Raw genomic sequence first — 9,919 nt, 5'->3', positions numbered from 1 at the left:
TCTAGGTTGCGTCGCGCGCGCTGCCGGACATTTTGTTGAGCATTCCGTTAAATAGATCTAGCCAGAGGGCACGTTCGCGGGGGCGACCGGCGACGGAGGGAGCGGTGATCCGTGAAACATGGCGACCGACGGCGAAGGGAGCCGTGGCTCGCGAGCTTGCTCGAGCTCCGACGGGGAAAGCGGCTATTCGCGAGCGCGGAAAGCTTGGTCGCTGGTCGCGAGTCGGGTACTCTTTCCTTGTTCCTCTGCTCATTTTGTGCTATGATTTCATCTTCTATTAGTTCGCATGTGTGATTGTTTAGTTCAGGCGCGGTCGCCACGAGATCTTTTTGTGCTATGATTTCATCTTCTATTAGTTAGCATTCGGTGATGTTTGTTGTTTTTGGTGGTGTGAAAACTTCCGTTCATGTTTTGGGTTGTGCTGCATGAGTATAGTAGTATCACTGTGTGAATTGAAGCATATATATGTTTGCTCTGCAGGTTGAATGTCTAAAAAAGGGGCTAGGTCATGCCGACATTTTCCATTACATGCAGGTTGTTTTCTCATTATTTGCTATTTTTCTTGGTTGGTATTATCAGTCCTGATTATTAGAAGCTGAAGAAACTTTGTTGATCTGGTGATGTGCAGAGGGAGATGACGAATCTTGGCTGCACAGTCTGGATCAAGGAGTGGCTGGAGCTGGGCAAGGGTGGCACGACGCTGATCCCGAGGCAGGTTTTCTCTATCTCCTCCAGTCTCTTGTGTTCCATGTGATGTTTACGAACTCTGGTGTGGTTCCAAGCATTAGATATATACTGGCATGTTGTTTCTAGGGACATGGTTCTTGAGTAATTCGAAGTAATTAGCCTCGTGGATGTGGGCTTGTTGTGTGAATTCGAATTTTCTAGCATTTTTGCTCATCATCTTGCTTTAGTTGATGAGCTAGGCTGGTAGTTTGATTGTCTCTAGAGGTTTGCTGGGATGCATTTGAATGTCTCTAGAGGTTTTTGAGGTTTGATCGGCCATGCTATTGTGTTACAGGTAGCTTGGTTCAAGTCGGTGCTTTGGAGGATGAGATGACTGTGAGGGCTAATTAAGCAGCGAGGACAGGGGAGCAACTCCCTCCCCGCCCCCTTCTTTGCTGCATGTGCTGCTTTGGCCGCGGCTAAAAAATGTCTTGGTCCTCTTGACATGGTAGGCATTCTTGTGATGCTCCAGGTTGAGGAGGTTGTAATAGCAGTAGCACTACGTGTCCTTTACTTGGTTGCAACGTTTGATTCTTACGTAGCACTGTGCATTTGTATATTCTTTGCCATGTGCTCTGTAAAGTCCAAAAAATATTAAAGGTCATGGCCAAATTTTCTGTACTTGGTAATGTCATCTGATAATGGACTGCTGCTGTGCGTTTTCAGATCTATTTGATGTGTGATGAAAACGTTTGAAAACCTGTGTGCAAATTTCGAGGACACATGGAGCTATCTTGGCTGATTTATTGGGTTGAATGAATTGACTGTTTTCTTTTTTGAGAGAGCTCTGAAATCTTTTTGCTCTTTATTCTTCCGTAATAGAGCAGTCGACAGACACGGAGGCCAGCTATCTTCTATCCATCTGTCAGATCGATGTTGGTTACCGCACCGCGACTCAGGCTAAGACAAAAGTCAGGCCAATTGACTCCATCCTGCCCAGGAGAACGACCCCTGTCTGATATTTTTGAAGATATTTACCCTAGTGCCTTCCTTTCCTATTTTGAAACATAGATCGGTTTCGTACCAGCTCCACCTCAAATAATAGCACCAGTTGTAGTGCAAACTTAGAGCATCGCGTCCCCCAAATGACGTTTGGGGGATGGCAGACAGAAATGGAGAAAAACACGGTCCAGTCACGTCCCTCAAAGCTAAGTAGCGTCTCATTTTATGTCCGGCGTCTACAGAGTCTCTACCGGGGACGCCGGACACAAAAATAGCGTCCGGACGCATGCATGCAACCCCTTCTCCCCACATGTCATTCTCTTTTCCCACACTTTCTCTCACCTACTTTTCTCACATGGGGTGGTCTCCTCTATTAAAATGCATGCATCCGAACGCTGTTTGAGGGACGCGGCTAGGAAGAGTCTCTTTTTTGTACAGATTTTTAGTCTCTTTTTGTCCGGTCCCAAACATGCCCCAAATCATTTGTGTCGGACGTTTTTTGAGAGACGCGACTGGAGATGCTCTTAGCTAGCCAAATGGTCCAACAAAAGGATGCATGGAACAACATGATGTAGCGCACTCGTCGCCCCTTATCAATCCTTGAAAATATTGAGAAAAAATTTGGCCACTTAGTGCAAATGAAATCCCTCCGCTTGTTATTCGTGGAAAGCCCCAAAATAGCAACTTTGGTGATTCCGTGAAATCCAAACTTCTTGAGACAATTCGGACGGCTGGTCGCACACCCAAATCGGAGGTCCCGTGCAATATGGATGGCTGCAAAAGTGACATCTTAACCTGAATTGTTGAGACAAAAACTAGGACTAGAAAAGGCGCGATCTTGATTTCTGGCGGGAAAAAGGCTCAAAACCTCCGTGTCACCGTAGCATCCTAGAATCTAGGCGGGAAGAGCATCGAACCTTCGAACAACCCGTAATCCTATTAGGAGCAGTGGCGGAGCCAACAGCCCCACCCTAAAATTGGGCCCAGCCCATATGTCTTATGTAGAAAATAAGGGAAAAAATTAAAAAGCCCAGCCCAAGTAAGGTCTGCCCCACCCTAAAAAATGGGCTAGATTCGCCACCGATTAGGAGGCTTCGTGGAGCCAAGGCGGCGCATGGAACTCCATGCACGAGGTAGTAGCATTCCGCGACTTGAACAATACACAAGAATCATGAAAAGTAGACACCTTTGTGCATTCGCATAAAGTGATAGGTACTCGCTTTCCCCACGCACCAAATAAGGTCACCGAGGAAGCGCAAAGGAGATGTGGTCCGTGGAATGAAGAGTGTGACGCCACCAATTCATGTAGTTTATAATGCCCCTTGCAACGTGAGAGGCACATGAAATAATAGGTGATGCGCAGAATGATTCGACAAGAGAGTTGTTGCCTTAAAAAGTCTTAGTTCGCTTGTGATATCGATAAGTCGTTTCCTTGGCTGCGGCCCGTTCGGTTTTTTACCTGGCCGTGTGCACTTGTATATTGTATGCCCTGCGCTCGAATGTCTGAAAAGTATTAAAGGTCCTGCCCACATTTTCTGCGACTGCTAATGATATATCGTAATGGACTGCTGTTGTTACCTTTAAGATCTGTTTTGCTGTGTGATGAAAGCATCTGAAAACAAGTGCTTGGAAACCTAGAAATATCTTGGGTGATTTATTGGGTTAAATGAATTTTCTCTTTTCTGCCATGAGAGCATCTCCACCGGGGCGCCCATAGCGGCCCCGATATCGTTTTGGGGTCCAGGGGCCAAAATGGGCTCACACCGGCGCGCCCCAAAAGGCGCCGGCTAGATTTCGATCCCAATAGAAGCGCCGACAACCCTGTGCTGGCCCCTTCGCAAAGGGCGCGAATCGGGCACGTCGGCGCCTTGTGGCACGTCGGTTTTCGTGGGTGGGCTCTGCCTGGAAGCGAGAGGTGGCGGCGGATTGCATTGAGAACGACACGGGAAGGTTGGTCGTCGGCGTTAATGGTCTCCCGCTCGGAAATCGAGCAACGACGAGGAGGCGACTGGCCACGCGGTATCCACCCATCTCCCCCACATGCGTTCAATGCGCGTCCGCCGCCGCCCTTAAAACCACACCGACACACTTCCCTTCTTCCCCGTCTTCCAACCCTAGCCGCCGCCACCTCCATTCTTGCAGACGCTGTGCGAAACACTCACCGACGCAAACAATTCGCGATGTTGCACAATGCCGAGGCCGGCGAGGGCGCACTCCGATCGCTGCAGCTCACGTACGATGAGGCGGACGTCATGTATTGGCAATGCACCCCCTTGCAGCTGCAGTTCAAGCTACCACACGGGTGGCACATGTCGTCGGCCGACCGGAGCCAGCCGTCGAACGCGTTCACCAGCCCGGCGTGGCCAGGGCGCTTTGAAGAGGAGCGCGCCATCGAGCTCGCGCGTTCGGTCGGCCGCGACGCCGGCCGTTTCAACCGCGTCACCCGCCAGGCCTGGTGGCAAGGCCGCGACGTCGCCACAATGCTGGTGGAGTACGGCTAACTCCCGCGCTTCCACGGTGACACCCCGCACGTCCCGCTCTACTACCCCCAGGCGCAGTGCATGGCACCGGAGGCACCGCCTCTACAGAGGCCGTGGGCAAGAACCACGCCAGCCCACACGCGCTCCGGCTGGTCAAGCGTCGGTGCACCTCCTTCTGCCGGCATCGTCGTCCACGACAACCAAAGGCGCACGGCTTCCGCCTCGGCTCGGAGGATGCCGGGGGCATCTGTCCAACGCCAACGCGTCAAGGAGGAGGACTCTGGTCCCTCAGCGCCGCCTCCGCCGGTGAAGGGGCGATGGTGGGAGATGGAAGCGGAGGCTCATGAGGCCCTTCGCGGCGGCGACGACCCGGAGGAATTCCCCGGCAGCACTTCATCGCCAGCCGCTCCGTCGACGAGGACTACCAGCAGAGGTCCGCCATGGACCACGTCGAGAACTTCGTCGACCTCGCCAATCCTTCTGAGCCGCCGGCGCCACAGGAGGAGGAGGTCGACTGGTCCTTCGACTTGTCCGGTGACGACGATGGCGACGATGATGACGGCGACAACGCGAACAACCTCGACTTCAGCTCCTTCGACGCACGCTGCCGCTAGTTTTCTTTTTTGGTTTTTATTTTAAATTCGAGTCACTTCTGTATAAAACTTGTCTAAATTTGTATGAATTTCACTTTTTAAAATGTTTTTTACATTTGAATTATATCGGGGCTGTCGCATGGGGATACCGGCGTGGAAACAACATCCCAAATAGAGCATGCAGGCGCCCCCCATACGGTAGAGCCGGCGCCTATTTGGGTGACGCGGGTGGAGATGCTATGGGAAAGCTATGAAATCTGCTCTTTATTCTTCCGTACATAGCAGTGGATAGAAACGGAGGCCACCTATCTGACTATCTCATATGTCCTATCCAGCTTAGGAGCGAACGACCCTTGTCTGCTATTTTGGGACAAATTTAGCCATGCACCTTCCTTTCCTATTTTGAAACATCGATCGGGCTCCGTAATATGGGCCATCCAATTGATAGATTGAATGGTGTAGATGAAACCGTACTGCCTAAGTTCTAACGCCCAACTCACAAGCAAGTATAGAGGTATCCCGCGCTTCCGGAGCCAGCAGTATATGTTGATGAGGGCATTTTAGGAAGATCCATATTTGTAGAAAGCCAGAATCCATCTCCTACCCCGACCCCTTTCCCGTCCAAAAAATCCCCTTTTCCGGCCGCCACGGACCTGCACCTCCGTAGCCCCTCCTCTCTCTCCGGCTTGAGCAGCGGCGCTGACGTGAACCACCCTTCCGAGACAGGGTCCGGCCGCCGCCAACACGGACCCCCATATCCCCGCCTCCTCGGTCGATTTGAATGGCCCCTACGAACTAGGGTTCCGGCCGTCGCCGACACGGACCACCGTGGCGCAGCTGGTCGATCTTCGGCCAGGAGCCATCCGCGGACATGAAGGTTTAGGAGGGCCGCGCGGCCCAGCCGGTCAAGTACAGGGCCGAGGCAGAGGCGGTGGCGCCGGCGGTTGCCGCCGAGCGCGGCAACGAAGCTGCAGGTGGCCGAGGCAGAGGCGGTGTCGCCGGCGGTTGCCTCCGAGCGCGGCGACGAAGCTGCAGGTGGCCGAGGCAGAGGCGGTGTCGCCGGCGGTTGCCGCCGAGCGCGGCGACGAAGCTGCAGGTGGCCGAGGCAGAGGCGGTGAGCATCAACCGATTGCCTCCATTCATTCTCAATACCACCATATAACATCCACAGCTGACCAGCATGTTTCTCGCACAGTTCTCCCCTCTTCTCGATGATATCTTTGGCAAGGCAATCAGCAGCACCCAAGTCAAAGAATATAGGGATCAGATTTTTCTTTCCAAAGAAGTTCGTGAGCTCCTCAATGGTATAAGGATTCCCAAATGACTTCTTTGTATGGATCACGACTCCATAGGTGGAAGCATTCATTATCCTCTCGACAGCATCATGGCTGTGTGAGTTTCGACACCTAGACCTGTCAGAAGCAAAGCAGCTGATTCCAATTTCAAGCTCTGCACGAAGCCAATTTGTGAACCTGAGCAGTGAAGCCTTGCGCCCATGAAATCCTATGTACACATCATAGATCCGAAGCCTACTGACAGAAGCCGCTGATGTTGTAGGTTGAGGGGACGAAGATTTCCGATACACTTGCCTCTTCTGCTTTTCATTTCGAGTTGAACGATCGCAAGTGCTGGTTGCTGACGAACTACCTTGGTATGGGCCATTGAAGGTGGAAATGAAGCTGGGATTGTTATAGACAAGTGCAGGAGTCCCAAAATTACTTGAAGTGCAAAGGCTGGGAGGCAGAGGTGGTGTCGCCGGCGGCAACCGCTGAGCGCGGGAACGAAGCTGCAGGTGGTCGAGCCCACCGGCACAGCTCTTCTCAGACGGTGTCCTGGGCCAACAGGGCTGACCATGGTTGGCGGCGGAGTTAGAGCGGCGGAAGTTGCGGAATGCACCGTCGCCCAGCTGCAGCGCCGCCTCCTCCTGCCGCAAATTGGGTTGAGTCGCCTTACGTCCATGGCCACCATTGAACCTCCATGGTTATCAGTCTTGTCACGGCGTCGAGGTCTGGTGGATGACGGCTGTTGCCCTTCAGAGTTTCCAACGCCAGTAGTGATGCAGCGTGCAGCATGCAGCATATAGCGATGAGGTCGTGCCGCTATAATCCGAGCATATGACTTAGGTAAAATTATACCATAGCTCTGTGCAGATGAATTGATACCATCATAAACTGTATTTCAGTTTGTGGATTGAAATTTTCAGTCACTTGCGAGTGCTACATAGCCTAGTATGTTAGCTGGTTGATTTGGTTCCTGTTATGTGTGCTTAGAAAGAACTAGCACAAGTGAAAATCCTTGTATTTGATTCTAATATTGTTTTTACACGCTGACAGTGTTGACAAAGGGATTGTTGATGGTGTTCCTGTATTGGAAATCTGATTTTACAAGTAAAGCTCAAGAGTGGGTTTTAGGTTTCTGTGGAGATATTGGAGCATATCATTACACAATGTTGTGTGACCTGACCTTTCTGATATGTACATCCACAATCTACCACAGGAGAATGTCTACAATCGGTTCTCTCTAATAACATTTGTTACACAAGAGAACCTGTATCATTTTGCTCTAGTTTAAGTTAATCATTTGTATGAAATTCTTATTGCAAAGCAACACCTCACGTCACAGTGAAACTGAAAAAAGAAATCCTCAGTTCAATTTATAGTACAGTAGCTACAGAGGAACACATCCATGTTAAGTTTCTTCTATACATGGTTTGCTCCAAGTCTGACCTGAATTCATATCACAACCAAGTTTTGCATGACATAGTAATAATGGAAATGCTTTACAGCATAGAAGAAGTGCTTTCATTGAGTTGATGATGACGAATGCATAGTAAAATGCTTGATTGTTGAACTGAGTGAGAGATAATCATTTTCTTCAATTGATACTTATAAACTAAACAAACACCGCATGTTTCCTGAGGACGCACCATAGACCGGTTGAAATCAGATAACAATTACTTATAAGCTACAATGGCTATTCGGTCCCACGTACACTTCTCTCGGTCATTCGGTTCCACGTACACCTCTCTCGAACATCCGGTCCCACGTACACATCTGCTTTGGCGTACACCTCTCTCGGTCATCCGGTCCCACGTACACATCTGCTTTGGCGTACACCTCTCTCGGTCATCAGGTCCCACGTACACCTCTCTTGATCATCCGTTCCCACGTACACCTCTCTCGGTCATCCGGTCCCACGTACACATCTGCTTTGGCATACACCTCTCTCGGCCATCCAGTCCCATGTACAGGATGCGTTTTGTTGAGGGCACCATTTTGTTTGTTGAGGATGTTACAAATTGTTCTTAGTCGCTTGATACTTTTTTTTGTCAACGCATGTTTGCAAGCTCAATGGAAATCTGTTATAGTGATCCCTGTTACTTTTGCCACACCCAAACACGTTTTTATAGATGATAGGAGGCTTACTTATAACTAGTAAACAACATCACCCATGCCACAATATATTCATTGGAATAGCATGAGAATCAGGTCGTCCACATAAGTTCAAAAAAACATAGGCTAATTCATGAAAACCTAGACACTTATTGAAACTCAAAAAAGACTTAAGCTGGCTCATGCTCTTGCAACCTGCACAATCTGAAATACAGTTTGAACCATGTCTTGTCGAAATAGCTAGGCATTTTAATCAAAGAGGAAAATTTGTTCAAACGTAATATTAAAAATAAGTCTGAACTATATCACCAAATCCAGCGAAATATGACAAATATGATAGCAATACTCGTGTCTTGTCAAAGTATGCAGGCAAAGGACCAAATGATGCCGCCTCATTTTCGTTGTTGTCCTTGCCGACATCTGGCGCAAGACTCTCGAGAAAATCAAGAACCTTCTGTGATTTCTCCGGGCTGCTTGCAGCATTGAATAGAAAAAGATTAGACCTGTTGCGGAGGTTGTGGTAACGATCCATCCCCTCAGACCAATCATGCATATTAGCTTTCCTCTTTGACTCAAATGCTGGCTTGGCTAGCAATGTCCATCTTCTCTTCATTGTCCTCCATGCCCTCCATGACGTAAAGTGCAGTTATGAATCAAAGCCATATTATTACAAGTCTGATAGTAAAACTAACACATGTTTCAGTATCAGTACCATTCAGTGCTTGAATAATTTACACATGTAAACTGCAGTTATGAATCAAAGTGCATATTATTACAAGTCTGATAGTAAAATTAATGTAATATCAGTACCATTCAGTGCTTGAATAATTTGCTTCAGGATTATCCTTCTAAACTGAACAACCTAGCCCATACTCAATTTAACAATGATTCTGACTTGACAGAAAGTATATGCAACACATTACAAATCACCATATACATTCAGTTTCAAGTGCTTTTATCAGCATCTGGGCAAAAAGTAAAGAAGAAAACTATTCACATGGTTTGCAACATTACGAATTCTTGATGAAATAGACTTCGAATTTTCTAATCTTAACTACAAAGCTTGTTCATCTAGTCTAACTTCATCTCTAAGTTTGTATTTACTTACCTGTACATTCAGTTTATATAGCAACTGAATCTACTTGGGATTGGTGTGAGTCGAATTCTTGATGAAATAGACATCGAATTTTCTAATCTTAACTACAAAGCTTGCTGATATAGTCTAACTTCATCTCTAAGTTTGTATTTACTTACGCTGAGGTTTCCTGGATCAGGACGCCGAGAGGCTGCGGCGTGGTCGATGAGCGGGAGCACGCCCGCGGCGCTGCTGCGGCAGGCTCGACCACCGGGCGACCTGGCGTGGGTTGAACACGGCGGCGACGCTGCGGTGCAAGGTCGACAAGCGGGAAACCTCGGCTGGCCGGCGGCGGCCCGGGCTGGAACACGGCGGCCGCGGCCCGGGTTGAACACGACGGCGACTCCGCAGCAAGTTCGACGAGTGGCGGCGGCGGCGGCGTGAGGAGAGACAGAAGACGAGCGGCGACGGCGATGCTGTGGCAAGTTCGACAAGCGGCGGCGTGAGGAGAGACGGGAGGCGAGCGGCGGCGGCGCCGTGATGACAGACGGGATAGGGAGATGTACGACCTGGGAACTTATCCAGAGACTCGGTTTAAGTTTGTGTGCGTTCAAAATTTTTTTTTTGTCCATCATACCCTTATCAAATCAACGGTGAGATGTTCTATACTGCAAGGTGCAGTACAGGGTACCGTAAAAACGCTCACAAAAA

The sequence above is a fragment of the Lolium rigidum genome, chromosome 7 (genome assembly GCF_022539505.1).
Source record: "Lolium rigidum isolate FL_2022 chromosome 7, APGP_CSIRO_Lrig_0.1, whole genome shotgun sequence".
NCBI lineage: Eukaryota > Viridiplantae > Streptophyta > Magnoliopsida > Poales > Poaceae > Lolium > Lolium rigidum.
Note: the sequence above shows the minus strand (reverse complement) of the source record.